At 40.9% G+C, this 18,192-nt stretch overlaps 1 long non-coding RNA gene across 1 annotated transcript in view; it reads right to left on the reverse strand.

Annotated features, from left to right (window-relative positions):
* The window catches only part of LOC139633294 (uncharacterized), a 49,724-nt gene extending 47,547 nt beyond the window's left edge, over positions 1-2,177 (reverse strand). Inside the window, exon 1 of the long non-coding RNA XR_011693724.1 lies at positions 1,628-2,177. This is a non-coding gene — a long non-coding RNA (uncharacterized lncRNA). The remainder of the gene's footprint in view (positions 1-1,627) is intronic.
* Positions 2,178-18,192: the final 16,015 nt, after the last annotated feature.

Consider the following 18,192-nt stretch of genomic DNA (forward strand, 5'->3'; position numbering starts at 1 on the left):
TCAGGTGTGTATCAGGTGTTCTACCTCACTGTGCCACAACAATTAATATCAACATTTCTTCTGCTGTTGAGACCATTTTCAGGTTGTGAAAACTGTTTAAGTTGATTAATTTAGTAGCTGCCACTAAAAAAAAAAATTAAAAAAAAAATTGTAATAGGCTATTTCTGGTTTCTCATACAACAGCTGATTACAGCCCGAAACTGAATATGTTGTAGTTATTTATAACTTTAGTCACTGAGAAATTATGAAAGCTGAATTTAATGAGATTTGACACTGGATTTAGATTTGATAATCAACACGAATCACCATAGCAACCAACTGATCATACTGGTCATTGTGATGTTTGGGTCATTGACAAATAAAGCTTTTAAAAATGTTTTTTAAAAAAGTATTTTTAAAATGGACATCATGCATATTTTTATGTGTTTCAACAAGCCTTATTTGTGTTACAACATTTCAAAGTTTTAAATTCATTTTTTCACTGTATTTTTAACTTCACCACCTGAAAAATGTCAGGTGCCGCAACCAAATTTCTGTAAAAGTTTATATACTTTATACTATACTTTTATACTAGTTTTTTGATAAAATGAAGAGTTTTACCATAAAATAACATTTTCCTAGTTTTACCTTGGTTGTACCACCTGACATGAAAAGTGTACCATGAGTTGAAAGTAGCTATTTTTATCAATATTTGAGAGAGCTCTACAAACCTTTTCACTCATCAATAAAGATCACCTGGGGTCCTCTGGCTGATGGAATATCCTGTTTGATGTTGTAAATATTCACTTCAGAATAAAAGATGCATGTTTCCAGTTGCACCACCCTGACATTGGACAATACACAAATTCCTGGACAAAAGTTTTTGAATGATCTCAACACCTTTAAAACTATTAATATTTGTGAATTTAGTTTATTTGAAAGGTCTCAAACATGAAATCATGCCACAGTATTCATTTAGAATATCAAATTTAATATTTTTCTCAGGTTGCCACCTGACATTTTGGTGGTTTGAGAGGCCAACATATAAAATATATACATTATTATAATGTACTGAAAACATGGTCAAACTACAACAGTTGTATAGAATAAAATGATGCATGTCATGAATGAATTAAAATTATTTTAAAGGAAAGTAATACACTCGGACACAAAAATATGCAGGTCATGTCAATGAGCCGTTTATCAATAGGACCCTGAGCAGCTCCCTGAAGCTTCTGAGCAGCCATGCCTGGAGTAAAACCTCCACAAACACCTGGATCGTTTGGGGTCTTCAGATCCAACACACCTGTATGACGCTTCAGCATCACCTCACAAACACGATGCTGTCAACAACACTACTACACAAACAGCCTGTTGACAGCCTGCGGGAAAAGCTCTGCCCTGTGGTCACATGAACACATCAAACACTGACAGGACGCCATCGACAGCTGCAGCTCACGATTGCAAATAAGGAATAAAAGCACAATTTAGACTAAATGAATATCGCACAGTGAACAATCTCACCACAAACCGTAGCTAACGTTACACCTGACCTGCAGGTACCTGCCAACAATTAGCTAGCATCTAAAATCTTAAATTCCACACATCAGCAGATGATACTACAGAGAGCGTTTGTGTTGATTCTTACCTTTAGGAGTCCGTTCGTCCTGGTTTCCGTCAAAACAGAGCCATTAAATCCTCAAAATTAAATCCATTAAATCCACTGTCACTTCCGCTATTGAAGCTAACGAAGCTAACGAAGCTAACGAAGCTAAATGCTAGCTGCGGCTCCTTCACTCGCCGCTTTGACTCGTTGAAACGACAGTTAGTTTCGTTCCCACTGTCTCTTTCTTCTTTACTCCACTTTATAAAACCTCTTCTTGTATCAATCCTGCGCCACCTTCCTTTAAAACGTTTTCTAGACGTAACTAAATATCCCCATTTGGCTCCGCGCCAAAATGGCGGTTTGCCAAATCAAAACACTGATGTGGAGGAAGAAGCTGCACCTGTCATCAATGATAAACCGATCAGGGCTCCCGGTTGATTGATCAGGGCGATTTCACTCAAAATGCACATAAGGTATTGGTGAAATAGGTGAAACATTTACTCTTCTTTAGACTCCACTTCAGTCACCTGAGGCTGGATAGCAAAATGAATGCAGCCCACACCTGTTCCACATCTGGATCAACCCCCAGCTGTAAGCCAACACTGGGAGATAACAGCAAGAATCTGCCCAGATGTGGCCATTTGTGGGCCAGTCTGCGGCCTAAGGACCCAGGCATATTGGTCCAGAAGTTTCCCTTTGCTCCTCAGTTATTTTGCAGACTATTTCCATACAAAACCTTTGATCTGTTTACAAAATATGTAAAATAGTTAACTACCCAATTGTATCCAATACGTTTGTTAATGCTTTATTGAACAATACATTAACAACAACTAATCATAACAACAAGACAAGTCAACCATGGTATTAAATTCTTGACATGTCTCTGAATAGTAAGAGAAAAAAACAAATATATGAAATAAAACTAACAAAAATAAGAAAATAAATTATTGAACATAACACTGTGCTCTTGGGAACCTTCAATGCAGCAGATTTTTATTATTATTTTTATTTTTTATTTTTTCCAGGCACAGATGTGGGGAAGATCTGTGTCTGTTTCTGAGCCCCACAAATCATGTTTACAACCCCTCATATTTGTCTTGTGACTCCTTGGAGGGGCTTGACTTCTAGTTTTGGAACCACGCTGAAGTGCCTCACACTGCTCATAGAATGGTTAGACTTTGCTCCACCACAACTACAGCTACAACAGTAAAATGTTACTTATGCACTGACACATCTTTACTAATATTGAAGTATATTTGCGTGTAATTTAATAACATATCAGCTGTCACAGCAGCCAGTTTCCTGCAGAATGAATACTTTTGATACTTTCAGTGAATTTTTACCCAAAACTTTTAGCAATAGGGTTTTGATTTGAGTATTTTTATATCGCTGTATTGGCACTGGATTTTATGTACTATTTCCATCACTGCTGGGTTCTCACTTCTGTCTGCATCAGTTAGTGTCAGTGAATCTTTAAATAATTTTATTTCATTATTTTCTAAAGCAAGGGCCCTCTGGTTGAGCACCTATATCCTGATGGTAGATCTGTGCTTGCATGTACTGTACCTCTAAGAAAATTACACAGAAGTGCAACATATCTTTGAATAACTGTGATTGTTTTTGTTTTAACGGCTTCTTTTTCCCTGCAGGGTGAAGACAGAAGACTGCCTCCTGGCCCCTGGAAAGTCCCTTCCATAAAAACAAACTATAAGCAGAACTACAAGCCAATCACTCAGGTTTTACTATAATGCTAGCTTCATGCTTCATAATGTTAACTGCCTCACTTCCAATTATGTTCTTTACTGAGCCTGAGAGTGTCTTCACTTAGAAAAAAAACTCTTATTTTGGCAGAGCTCTTGCTGATTTTTGGGACCAATTCCATAATAAAAGCTTGGTTGATTGTCTGCCACAGTCACTGAGAGAATTTACCAGCATTCAGCTCGTGGCTGGAAGTAATTTTCTGCTCTTGGATGTCTATCGAGACCAAATCTAGTTGCATCTTTTGTCAGTGTCGGTATTCTAATGCCAGGACTAAATCTGGCCATGTAGATAAAACTAACAAAAATATCCTGGACCTGAGCCTGTGTCTGAGAGCAGCAGCCAGGCTTATGCTTTTCAGTGTAAATACCACATGTACCAATACACACATAACACACACTCACAGGAAGTGTCCAGGAGGAAGTGTGGAGGAGCTGTGGGGTCACCAGAGGTCACAGCCACCTGGGAGGCGGCTATTGTGTGTGATTGATGTTTCCCTGCAAACAGAAGCCGTTTACGTCCCCGCGGCTGTCATCTCAACTCTTATCATGGAAATGTGCACTGAACCTGCTGGATCTCCCTCAGGGGAGCAGAGAGTGTGTGTGTGTGTGTGTGTGTGTGTGTGTGTGTGAGAGGAGCAGCGGGGGATTTTATTGAAGCTGCAGAGTAACATCTCCCTGCTGTCAAATAAACAAAAACACTCACAACTGTTGTCTTTTTTTAAATTTTTATTTTATTTTATTTATTTATTTATTTTACCTCGTCTCACTTTACTTCCACTGAAAGTTTACACAGTCATTAATGCACTGAGTGTTTCATTGCTCCCAGGTACCTAACACCTGTTAAAGCCCTGCTGTTTAATTTTACAAATATATGCTGTCATGAGGGGAAAACTTTAAAAAGACATGAACTTCTCACTGAAAAGTTGGTTTTCTGTGACAAGGACAATCTGCATAAAAGAAGACAGGGATGAGCACAGATGCTGCAGGAAACAAACAATCAGAACATATGAATATTTTTGCTGCTGTTTGAATTAAAGTATGTACTGTACATTAACTACCATGATTATAGCCTGCAATGTATATTAAGCATACAGCCCTGGTTATGTTTTGAATATTTAGGGTAATAACTTGTTAGTTAGCAGTATTGTGACAAAATTGTGAAAAAATTAAACAGCTCTTGCATGTGTTTGTGTGTCTGAACAAAATAAGACTTCTTAATGAAACTCATAGAATGATTAAATCTTACAAATAATAGAAATGATGTACATTAAAAATAAAAGTTTTCTCATGTTTGAATATCCCATATTTTCCCAGGTAGGCAGCTGATTGCTGATGCAACACAAATGTGAGCGGGTTCTGGTCCTGTATGGATGCATTTGAAGTTCTGGGGTTGTGAACTTCATGCATCATGCATCACGATGCTCTCATGACTCCAGGAATCAGATGTGACAGATTGAGGCATTCAGGCTACTTTATGATTTCTAACCATGATTACACTAATTCCTGGGGCTTCACAGGAAGTTACAGCCCACATGGACTTAACTTAAATGACTTGTGCACTGACACAGACTTTCCCCTAAAAATGTGAAAGCAGCTCTTTAACAATTTTATGTAAGTAAGAAAACAGGCTTATTGGAGAACAGGAGCTGTCAGCTTGTTCTTTAGGAGGCTGTTAAAAGCTTCTTTAGCCCTGACAGCCCAGAGCGTGGGTCTGCTAACAGTTACATTTCCTTGCAGCCTCTGTGTAGCTTACAGCCGGCATTAATAGCTCACTGCAACACTAAACATAAAATATGGGCACACACTGGAGTATCTTCCTGGCTGTGTGATGCAGCATTGTTATCAGGATTGTGAGGCAGTCTTCAGTCTTTGTCAGCCTCTGCTGATCCCACTTGGGGTTGTTACTGGATGGAGTGTGAGACTGAAGCCTGCTGTCATCTACCAGGCAGTCTGAGCCTGCAGCCTGGGACAACATATTAGAAAAATCCACCACAAAGAGGTGTCATAAGTTTAACAATCTGTACTTTTATCCATTTGTTTTGTCAGCTTTTGCCTTGTTCTGACTCTGCAGGTCCCACATGACCCACTATTGAACCACTGTATCCTCTGCAGCTTTTTACTGGGTCAAATCTGAACATCACCGTCCAAGGAGAGGCTGGGACCCTGACTCATCCTCCCTCAACTCTGAACCGACTCACCCATTATACAGAACCAAGAACATAAATACACATCTCAGATGGATTTGTAGCACAGTTTTATCTTTGGCGTGTCTGCCTGTTTATGTCTGCAGCAGTCTGTCAATCAATGCAGCCAGAAAGTATCAGGAAAAGTTTTTCATTATTTCACCTTTAATTTGAAAGTCTTCCCATCTATATAGAGCGCTGCAGGGATTACATGTTTTTTAGGCTTACCCAGATATTAGCATCACCCTCGACAAAAGGGACCAAGGGGATTTTTACATGCTCTTTGTTTCACTGCAGGAGATAAACACTGTGACAAACAAGTTTATGATACTGACAGTTTTGTTCACTAATGAACACCTCTTTACAATTTTTGAAGCTGAAATACAATCGGAAGTAAAAAGCTAATGTTAGGCTATAAACCAACTACACCACGGTCACATGACTTCAGCATCACCACCACTAAACTTCAACTTGTAGTTTGATTTAGCTCTGAACTCTTAAAAAAAAAGCCTTTCCTCGAAAAGTTAATAAAAATGTGTTCGAGCACGAGTATAAACACAGCGAGGCTGTAAAGGTGGACTGGTGAGTTGATTGGTTTTCATGTTTGGACTGATGACCCTTAACATCTCCAACAACCCGTCTCATTGAGCCACTTGTTAGCAACCATCCTTTTTTAAGATACATAAAAGCTTATAGAAATCACTACTGGGTCATTTACTGATGTATTTTATATCATTTAATTAAAACGTGAAAATGTCTTGAGCTTGTATTAACCACAGACCTTTTTTCAGCCATCTAACCAAAAACCCAGAGAGTTCAGGACAAGGGAACAGGAGATTCTAAAATGCTAATCAATGTCCGGGTTTTCGGACTCTACGACTCAAAGCCCTTTTTATATAGTTGATAAATTTCAGGGAAATGGAGCAGGGCAATGACCCTGTACACAGAGAAAAAACAGCCAGGTTGATTTTTCAGGCTAGACTCAAATGTTCCTAACTTCCTGTACACATGTAATATCAGTCCAATTGATTATGTGTCTTACCAGCTGAAGATCAAACTGCTAATTCAAGCAAGAAGCGAAGATGTGGCTGCAGTTACTGCTGCAAGAGAACTGACATAAAAACATCAATACTGTAGATCTTCTCCAACAGACCCACTCAGATCCACAAACAAACTCAAGGAGAGCAGAGCTGCACATAAACAGCCTGCATTTATTAAAGTGCTGGGTTAAAGTGGACTTGATTTCTAAATGGAAGTGTAGAGTTTTATATTTTGAGTGAAGAGCAAAGTAAATTTACAAAGAAAATCACATTTACTTAGGTAACTGATTGCAGCTTTCTACCTCATTTTGTTGTACAAAACTGAAGCTCAGAAGATTCACTTATTGCAGTAAAGTGTTTTAAGGGAAACCACAAATTTCAGTTTTATCAAATAGTAAGTTTTGCTTTCATACCAGCAAAGATTTTCCAAGCGTAGGAGTCACAGTGCTGCCTCCTCCTGTGCTTCAGCACCACAAAACACAACAAGCATCACAAAATATCTGAAACTGGGTGAAAAGCTCAGTTTGGATTTAAACTCATTTTCTCTTTCAACACTGCTCATTTTTTTCCGGAGAAACACTGACTTGCTAAATTCCTATTCAATTTATGCAAATCTCCCCACAATGGCTACTGTTGCAAAGTGTTGCATACTGTAAGCCAGCTAAAGCGTCGTGCCGCAGCCCAAAGCAGCGCTCCCTTCAGGTTTCACAGCGTTGTAGCTGCACGGGCAGATTGACACCAGGGAGGCTGAATGAATAATAGATGTGTGTTACTTCACCCAAACGGATGAATAATTCAGGAAGGGGCAGGGAGGGTGTGGAGAGAACAGAGACACACGATGGCCGAACTCAATGTGCCACTGCACGCTGGCTGGGTTCCATCTAAAAATACAGGCTCACATGTGCTGTGAGACTAGATCGGGCCACATGCACAAAACCTACATACTGTGGGGAGAAAATGTTCAGATACACAAAGACATGCAGATACACTCAACCTACCTACGTGTACGTAGCTTGTAATACAATGCACAGGCTGTCAGAATTTTCCTGAGTCCCCCGGCGAGGTCTGGATTAAACAAGCTGAATAGAAAGCTTGGAGAAAGGCAGAAGACGGCGCTGTGTAGGAGGGTTTCTGCACCAAGACTCCTAATGATACTGTACATCTAATCCGGTGACCAAACCGCTCAGAGGGTGCACGTCTAGGCCAAGGAGGTTTTAGGGTTTTAGGCGGTTTTAAAGTTTGGCATTGTGAATGCTAATAACTCTGCACTGCAGTGATCCTGCTCCACTTAAACAGACACATGAGAGAAAATTACCCTTCTTCCTTTCATTGCACTCTTGTGTATTCACTGTTACTCCTCTTGAGATCATGCACAGCAGCTGCAATGTAAGTTGAACTTCTATTGACTAAAACACAGTTCCACTGTTAATTCTGTTAACTCTCCAATCACTAACTTTTACTTTGAATACTACAATGGCCACTGATACATACACAATCCCTCCTTTTAAAACTGTAGCGCAAATGCATACAACTCATGCTTAATTAAGGCAGAACTATTGCATGAGTCATCTAATCTGATGCATGTATGCACGATAATGGATTGTGGACCGAACATGTTAAATGATGTTCAACTGATTTAATGCTCTTAAACTGAATATTAAGCGTTCACATCACGAACAGTTAGTGTCCTGATGATATCTCAATAAACTCAGGAGTTCGTGTTACACAGAGCATTAATGTATGAATTAAGTCATGGTGAGTGAAGCGTTTGTAATGTGTCGGTTGCGTAACTCTTCTATTGCCTTGGCTTTCAGTGTTAACGCTGCTTCCTTTAGCATGATTAGCATGATTTCTTCCACAATTTGAAGCAAAGCTGTAATGATGCAAATTTCGGTGTCACAGCTGGACAGATTCATTCGGTCCCAAGTACAAGAACTCGTTCATTCCCAGATTGTTGTGACTTTTGGTACATTTGGAAATTCATGGTCCCCAGAAGAGAAAATATTCACTTGTCCAACACTTAAGTTCATGACAGAACATTTCTGAATCCAGTTAAAGGACCCGTGTGTAACAGGATCCATTGGCACGAGTCCTTCTTAAATCTTAAACTTCATAGGAAGTGAGTCCTTTTCTATAGAGTCCACCATGTTCCTACAGAAGCCCAAAATGGAAAAAAACAAGCACTTGCTGTAGAGCAGGTCTTTTGCATTTTTATGTTTCCTAAAGGCCGCAGTAGGCTCTCCTCAGGTAACAAACTCTGCAGCTGAAAAATGAAGCCAACATGGACGTGACAAAGGCTGCAGTTCCTCTAACGACCACTAGAGTCAGTCCCAATAGGTTCTCATGTTCAAATGTCCAACTTTACAGCAGAAATAAAGATGTTTACAGCCTGGTACAGCCTTCATGACATCTTTATTTACAGTCTATGACATACAGGCAGAAAATCCAAACAGTTTTGTCAGGACGACATGGAGGATTTGTCCATCTTTATACAGTCTGTGAGAAAAACCCTTTCTGGCCTCTGCTCTGCTTTCTCTTCCATTCAGTTATATTTTCATGATGAACATTATGATGTGGCTGCAGACATTTAGTCTTGTTTCTAATTGTACTACTGATACCTCTAAAAAATAATATTACTGGGTATTACAGCTATAAAATACATATTCAGGGTATTTAAAGATGTTGAATATTAACACACCAGTGCCAAATAACAGGATTATCTGACTAATACAATAACATACTGTATAAGTCTTGGAAAACCTTATTACTCTCATTGTTAATGGGAGCATTTAAAGCACAGGGAACGACTGCTCCCCTCTGACGGCTTCAGCTAATATTTTGATATGACTTGGAGGAGGGCCAGGATGGAGCTGTGAAGCTCGGGTGTTTTCTGTCGGTGGCGGTGTTGTGATTCGCTCCGCTGGCTGTTTTCTCGGCAGAGGTGTTGTTGTGACTCATCTGTCTCCTGTCAGCCGTGATGGGGAGAGGAATTTCATCTCCGTTAGAAAAACCCATCCTTCAAACCTGTCTCATCAGCACATCCTCGTCTCTCACTTCCCCCTGTCCTTTTTGTCTGCTCTCTCTTCCCACTCTTTCTTTTTTATTTAATTTCTGTGTCTTTCCTTTCATTTTTATCTATTCAGCGTCCTTTCCCTTTACTAACTAAAGGTTCTAATTATAGCATTTAACTCCATTTGTTATGAACAAATTTAGAGAATAATTAGCATAACAGTAAGAGATGATGGATGGCAGCCTCTATTTCTGTCTTCTTCGTCTTATATTTTTCAAATCTCTCATTGTTTCCAGTTGTGAAGAGGACATTTATATATTTATCATTTATGCTCTTCCTCCTCCTCCTCCTCCTCCTCCTCTCTGACTGACTGACTCATCCTCTGAAGGTCACCTGAAGATTATATCTATATTATAATATATTTTATAGATCACAATCATGCAATTAGCGTGCTGTTTCAAGCACCTTTCACCTTAATAATATCTTCTGGTTTACAGTAATGTTAGTGTGACATTCTTCTTCTCTGTGACGGTGGAAGGTGAACGGGAGAGGAGGATGACATTTACGTAAAGGTCATCGGCAGGATTTGAACTCACAGTATCATGTTATGCACCTGAGCCTGAGTGCCACCAAAGCCAAAATGACTCGTTCTCTTCCTCCTTCTCCTCCTCCTCCTCCTCTCTGACTGACTGACTAGTCCTCTGAAGGTCACCTGAAGATTAATGAGCTGATTGCTGACAGAGGAAATGTGTCTGACACCGCGGCCTTCCTGTCTCCCTCCTCCTGTAATGATCATCATTTTCTCTTATCTACACAGCCGCCGACTCTCTCGCAGCGGGGTTATTCTGAATCAGTCTGGAGGACGTCCCTGCCTTTCACCCCTCATTTTTCTCTTTGCCCTGCTGTCTCTTATCACTGTCACAAGGTGAAAGCCGCATGCCAACTCTGAGTACCGCGGGGGATTTGGGGGACGCAGCACAGTCTCCTGCAAGGGTAGAAAAATGTGGGGTCCATTGTGTTCGTGCAGGCGTAGTTGTCAGTCTTTACAGATTTCCATTCACTGAAACCTGAAATACAAATCTCTAAACCAAGTCTGCAAAATTGCAAGCACAAATTTCTGCTTCACACCCAACACAGGCCCGACATTCAAGATAAAAATCTCCTGTGTTCCTTTGGAAAGCAACGCCAAGCACAATGCAGAGTTTTATTTACCAGGAGGCAACACCCACTCCTCACAGATGGAAACACCTCCTGCCTAATTGTTCAGGTAGAAAAAGTAGAGCCATAGCCACAGGTGAGGTCCCCGGTTTGGAGTCAAATAGAGATTAGTGGTGAAGCCAGAGGTCAAGGGGTGAGAGTAAAAGGAGAAGAGGAAGAAGAGAAGGAAGGAATGTAACGTCAGAAAGCGTTGGACTATGACACTGGTGTTGACAGACGTTATGTTTTGGTTGGAAATGAAAATCAGGTTGATGTCAAAACCCAACGTTGGCTGACTGACGTTGTGATGTTAACAGATGTAGGGTTTTGCTCACAACCTGAATGTCTGTATTTTATATGTCAAGATGTTGTTGGCATGAGACGTTTGGGGTTTAACTTAAAACCAACGAAATATCAGCGTCAGGAGTGTGGTGATGCTGGCAAACAAGACCATTAGACTACAAGGAAATCCAGAACCCGCCAATGTCCAACTGAATCTGGATCAAACTGGTCTGAATATGTTGAAGTAAGTATGATACTGTGAATTTACCAGGTCCATTTCTCACATCGTCTTGTCGTCTTGGAGTCGGTTGCAGCATCTATATTATTATTGATGAGGCTGGATTCGACCTCGCCAAAAGAGGGGGGCGGCCACTGTGTCATTATGAATGTCCCTGGATGGCGTGGATGTGTGCAGCTGTTAACCAGCAAGGTGTCCTCCATCACCATGCCAACCTTGGTCCCTACAGCTCCGCCCGTCTCATCACCTTCCTGGTCAAACTGCTTGGCCTCCTCATTCCAGCGGGGCACAGGGGTGGACCCGGGCTCTGGTTCATCAGCCACACATAATTTATTGCTCTATACCTCCAAACGTATTCGCCATTCTCACACCAAACTGAAGAGTTGTTCTCTGCATGGCGATGGAAGGTGCATGACCTCTGTCCCATCGGTCACATTACACATTCTCCGGGCGAAGGAGGACACATGTGGTGAGGTTGATGTGGGCGCTTTTGGCGGCTGGATCCATCGCTCCCTGCTGTTCATCCAGGGACAAAATGGCTTGTGATGTAGATGAGGTGCTGTGGCAGGATGCAGCCTAATTTCTTTTCTCTTACATTTTGCTTTTGTTTTTGTCTTTCTGCGTTAGACTTTTGAAAGATGAGCCACTGTTATTTCTTTCTTTCTTTATTTATTTACAGAAAACCCTTCATCTTATTGGATGTTTTTCCTGGTTTTATGTGTTCACCAAATGCTGCATTTTATGGTGTTTGTTTATTTATATTTATACATATTTTAGTAAATATACTGACTGTAATAATCTTTTACTAACTCTAACACTGAAAATGCAAAAGGAATAAACCGACTGATAACATATTCATAGGAGTGATTTATGTTGAGCCCATCAGTCTTATCTATTCATATGAAGTTATGTTTTTGTCATTTTTGAAAGAGAAACAGTTTTGAATGCAGTGATTGCTTTGCTATTGATTTCTAGATTTTGTGTTTGCGGTTTCAGAGTTTGAAGAAAATGAACCAAAGATTCAGAAAATGTGTAAAATAATTGTGAAAAACTGTAAAAGGAGTGAGCTGGTTTAAATCAATTCAATCCAGATGTTGTATCCACAGACTCTAAAGTTGTTGTGTTTCCAGCTGCAAAAAGATGCCGATCAACACAGTCAACAATGAACAAGGTGCTTGTTTATTTAAAATGACGACAGCTGAGAAAATGTTTCCACTGATGGAAGGTGGTTCAAATATCTGATTCTGACTGAAAATCACTACGTGAAAAACATATTTATATAAACAGTAAAATTACTTTTTTCTTTTATTATATATTATTTGTTTTTCTGTAATTTATACAAAAACAATAATAAACATTATATTAATGAATTAATTGATTCATTTTTGGAGAAAATATAAAATTAAAGGGTTCCACGCTTACAAAGGCATCATCATTCATGTTGAAAGCTTTGATTTTTGTTTTTTGAACATATTTTATCACTTTTCAATATATATTTAGAGTTTATGTCATGTCATTGTGTCTCCTTCACTTTTGAAATCTAACCTACACTCTTGGCTTTTTGTCTTGTTGTTTTTTAAGTAGCCACAATGTCAAAATGTCCCATTACAGCTACTGTAGTTTCTCCAAAAACTCAGTTGTTAAACCTATCAGTTGTTAAATGATGAGTATACACAGGTAGATAAATGTAATTATGCATAATGCTAACCTATAATGACTGACTTCTGTCCTTTATATCACACGTGTGATCTCTGTATTGATTAATTATCGACTCCCTGCGTTCAGTCGCTGCCACCTGAGTGACTCGTGTGTACTCTTGTTTCATGAGTTAAAGATTATTTTGGTGTCTCTCATTGACAGACAGATGAAAACTAACATTTATTCACATGAAAGTGTCACAAACTGTTGAAGTAAAGACATCAAGTGACATGTTTATTTGCCTTTCACAGTGTTGTCATTTAACAAATTACATGTCACACAAACAGACATAACACGCTGAAGCCTCCTCGTCCTGGCGTGCTGACAGCTGGATGTGGCAGCAGAGAAACCATCTCTCATCCCCTTCCTCGTCTTCTTCCTTCCACTTTTCTGTCATTGCCTCAGGTTTCTCCTCGCTGGCTCGTTAATTAGCTGCACATCTCCTTTGAATTACACTTAAAACAGAGCCGGTGCTGTGGGTCAGGGCCTCTCTGAGCTAATTACCACTTAGCTCCAAGTGCCACTCTGTGCTGCGTTTGGCCGGATTCAGGGGGATAAGTGAGTTTTTGTGTATAAGAGCAAGTGTGTGTAAGGGTGTGTGTGTGTGTGTGTGTGAACTTGCTCTCTTGCTCTCTTTCATATCCATTTTCTTATCTTAGTTCTTCAAATGTGTCAAAGGCTCAAAATCACAAGTCCTGTCCTTGGGCAGATGGATGAAAGACTGTGTGTGTGTGTGTGTGTGTGTGTGTGTGTGTGTGTGTGTGTGTGTGTGTGTCAAACGATTAAAAATACGAGTTCATGTCATTAAAAAGATGCAAAACAACAAGGAAACACAAAACAACCACAAAGAGACACTAACTGACTACAAAGATGCAAATTAACCACAAAAAGATACAAAACTGAGACACAATACAACAACAAAAAGACACAAAATGCTGACAAAAAGATGTACAATGACTGCAAAGAGATGTAAAATAACAACAGAGAGATGCACAATTAAAAAGATACAAAATGAAGAGATGCGACAACAAGGAGTACAAAGAGATGTAAAAGACCACAAAGAGACACAAAGTAACTACACAGAAACAAAACAACCACAGTGAATCACAAAATGACCACAAAGACACAAACTGGCAGCAAAGTGACACAAAGAGACAAAATGAAGAGACACAAAAGACCAGAATAAGATGCAAAGTAAAGACAGAGCAACGCAAAACAGCAACAAAATCAGGAATAACGACTTTGAAGAGACACTAAGAGACGCACAATGAAAAGACTCAAAGTGAAAAGAGACAAAACTTCGGTACTACAAAGAGTAAAGAGATGAAAAAGACAAGATACAAAATAAAAAGACACAAAATGGCCACAAAGACACAAAAAGTGATTACAAATAGACACAAAACCACCACAAACAGAAACAAACTGACAACAAAGAGGTGTAAAATGCCTACAAAAGAGATGCAACACAAACGTCTGAAGTCGTTTTTGGCTCCTGTGTAGAAGAATTTCACACGTCTGTGCCGAGGGGCCCATTGTCTCATAATCCATCCTTGGTGTGTGTGTGTGTGTGTGTGTGTGTGTGTGTGTGTGTGTGTGTGTGTGTGAAGAGAGTGTGTGTGTTTGGTGTGTAATTGGAGAAGTGTCAGCTCACCAAGAAGTTTCCTTGTAGTGGTTTTCTTACTTCTGTTCTCCAGATGTCACACTCGCCTGAATAAGTGATGAATGTGCAGACACACACACACACACACACACACACACACACACACACACACACTGACTCACTCCCACTGTGGCACACGTCACACTGTCTTTACAGTAAGTCATTAGTGAGTTTGCATCACACACAGTTATCATGCGAGAATCCTCCCATCTGCTCACACTCCTGCCCAGCCTCATTACCGGGGGCTCCTGTTGATAACAGACTCCTGCTTCTCCTTTTTTTTTTTTTTTTTTTTTTTAAAAGACTCCATAAATTATTCAGTAATTAAGAGGTTTGTGCTGTTGGGTTTGTTCTGGAAATCTGCCTGGCTACCACCTCCTCCTCCTGTGCACACTGCTGACAGCTCTGCAGGAGCAGACGTGACAGATGAAACAGGGAAACTCCTGGTAGAGCCGGAGTGAACTTTACTTCTCCTCTCTCTGGATCTCGGGGAGCGTAATGAGCAGAGAGCGACTTCACTGACCTTTTCATTCACGCACGTTTGTTTACTGCAACTGGGGAAATCTATTGATATCATATTAATATTATGATGTGGAAGCAGCCTGGGAGCTGATGTTCATGTAATAATATCACTTCTGCAAAGGAAACTGTGTTTTTAGTCCTGTGAGTTTATTACTCAGCAGATTGTCTCCTGTTAACAGATTTAAATGAAGTTTGCTGGTAAATTTGGCAAAAGAACAAGTGTGTAATTTTCTCAATGGATGAATTTGTATTTATTATCTATTTAATTTATCTATTTTCTAAATAACTACTGCACTTAAAGGTCCATATAGTACAAAGGTAGATGTCCTTGTGTTTTTTGATTATAAAGCAGGTCTAGGTTCTATATTAATACTGTGAAAGTATCAAATTCTCAGTCCACAGAGAAATGCACACAGCCTGTATTCAGAAACTGAGCCTTAAAACCAGCCGTCAGGACTTCTGTAACTTTGTGATGTCACAACAAAGCAGTCACTGCCCTTTGTGATGCCCCAAACCCCACCCACCTGGACCAACCATCCAACCTTGCAGGATTTTGATTTTGGAGTGTTTACCTGAGATCTGCATTATTTTTATTTTATCAGAAGAGAGACTCAGCTTCTCTCTTCTGATTGGCTCATTGACCTGTTGTTACTAGAGCTCCAGAGAGAAGCCTGAGAGAGGAGATGTAAAACTACACTTATGCTGATCAAAACTTTAAATAAAACACATGCAGTGTAAAATATGAGACCTTTAAGAAACTGTTCACATGTATCCATGGATTGTTTATATCATTTTTTTTGTTGTCAATTTAGGATCCTGATGTAGTTTTAAAATAATCTTTAACATGTGGACACAAAAGCTCCTTTGTGTTATTTTTTCTGAATTTGGCTGCACAACCCCAGGAGCATTAGTGCAGCAGCAGCGCACACAAGTTGTACAGAGGGTGTTTGAGATCTTCAGTGTCAAAGTGCAGAACTGGAGACCAAGTTTGTGTATCGGGTGTTTTTGCACAGTACAAGGACCGCTCACATTTCCTCTCCTACCTTTCTGGCTTTCTCAGTAATTCTCTCCAATCAGTCTTTCTGTCTTATTTTTTTACCTGCTCACACCAGAAAGCGACACAGCAAAAATCATTCATGCATAGTCACAGTTAAGATGGAAACTTCCTGTGTTATTTGGACCCTCAGAGAAGATCGATTATCAGCGTTGTCGAGATGGTTTACAGTCGGACAAGTGAACATGTAAATGTTCTGTGTGGTTTTACTTTTACACCTCAACATATGAATTCACCGATCACTTGAATTGAATCTGGTCCATAAAATGCTGATGTGATTTGTCCCTGAGTCTAAATCGTCCATGGTCTCTCCTCTGTTTTACTCTTCTCCTTTTCTGCTGCTTTTCATGTTTTCTTCCCTGCCTCCCTCTCCTCCTCCTCCTCCTCTCCCTCTCCTCCTCCTCTCTCTCTCTCCTCCTCCTCTCCCTCTCCTCCTCTTCCTCCTCTCTCTCTCCTCCTCCTCTCCCTCTCCTCCTCCTCTCTCTCTCTCCTCCTCCTCTCCCTCTCCTCCTCTCTCTCTCCTCCTCCTCTCCCTCTCCTCCTCCTCTCTCTCTCCTCCTCTCCCTCTCCTCCTCCTCTCTCTCTCCTCTCTCTCTCCTCCTCCTCTCCCTCTCCATCCTCCTCCCTCCTGCTGCTGATCAGTGTTGACAGTGATATCGTAGTTGGGTTGTGACCTGCAGCAGAGGTCTGCTTCCTCATGCTTGGCTAACTGTTTATTTGTGTATTTGTGTGTGTGTGTGTGTGTGTGTGTGTGTGTGTGTGTGTGTGTGTGTATGTTCAGAGTTTAACCCCCCGGCAGTGGTGTTCATCCTGCTGCTGTGGACTCGGGTCAGTCCAGGTCAGAACGGGGGCCAATAATACCTCACCTTCCTCTGCACCTCCGTCACCTGTCTGACCTGACCTCACCCATCTGTTCTCTCCTTCATCCTCCTCCTCCTCCTCCTCCTCCATCCCTTTCTTCTTCTTCTTTCTTCTATTTTTATTTCTCCATGATTCTCCGCCCCCTTCTTTTCTCCTGTCAATCTCCCTTTCATCGTTGTACACTCCCCCACAATCATTTTCATCTTCATCTCTTCTGCTCTTGCTCCTTCTCCTCCCTCTCTCTCTTTATTTCCTTCTCCTTTTCATCTCTCTTTCCCTCTACCCTTCTGTCATGTTTCCTTCATCCTAATCCTTTTGTTTTTCTCTCCTCTCCTCTCACCTTCATCCTCAGCTTCCTTCTCTCCCATCTCCTCTCCTCTTCCTTTCCTTTCCTTCTATTCTTTCTCTTTCATTCTCTTCTCAGTTTTTCTCTCTTTTCCTTCTTCCACATTCTCTCTCTCTCCTCCTTCCTCTTCTTTTTTAATCGTTCCTCCCATTTCCTCCCTCTCCATCCCTCTCTCTGACTGTCTCCCTCTCTCTCCATCCCTCATTCTTCCATTGCTCAGATTTATCAGTCCTTCTCCTTATTTCTCCTCTCCTCTCCTTCCCTTCTCTTCTCTCTCCTCTCCTCTCTTCTTCTCTTTGCTCCCTCTCCTCTCTTCTCCTCCTTGCTCTCTATCCTCTCCTCCTTGCTTGCTATCCTCTCCTCTTGTCTCCTCTCCTCCCCTCCTCTTCTCTCTCCTGTCCTCTCCTCTCCTCTTCTTTCTCTCCTCCTCACTCCCTCTCCTCTCCTCTTGTCTCCTCTCCTCCCCTCTTCTTCTCTCTCCTGTCCTCTCCTCTCCTCTGGGTCGTGGAGTCAGAGCTCCCCAGGGTGCTGGTTATGTAAGATCCTAGTGTGTTGATGTGATGCAAAGAGAAGTGTTTAGGCGGCCGAGCTGCTCAAAACCCCACCACCAAACACACGCACGCACGCACACACACACACACACACACACACACTCTCTCTCTCTCTCTCTCTCTCTCTCTCCTGAAAGCAAGAGCTGCATGCAAGCTGGCATTTTAGCACGAGTTGTACTTCTTCCTCTGACTTCATCTGTGTGAG

This window comes from Trachinotus anak, unplaced genomic scaffold (genome assembly GCF_046630095.1).
Source record: "Trachinotus anak isolate AG129_WGS33_773 ecotype Australia unplaced genomic scaffold, CSIRO_AGI_Tana_v1 ptg000015l, whole genome shotgun sequence".
Taxonomy (NCBI): domain Eukaryota; kingdom Metazoa; phylum Chordata; class Actinopteri; order Carangiformes; family Carangidae; genus Trachinotus; species Trachinotus anak.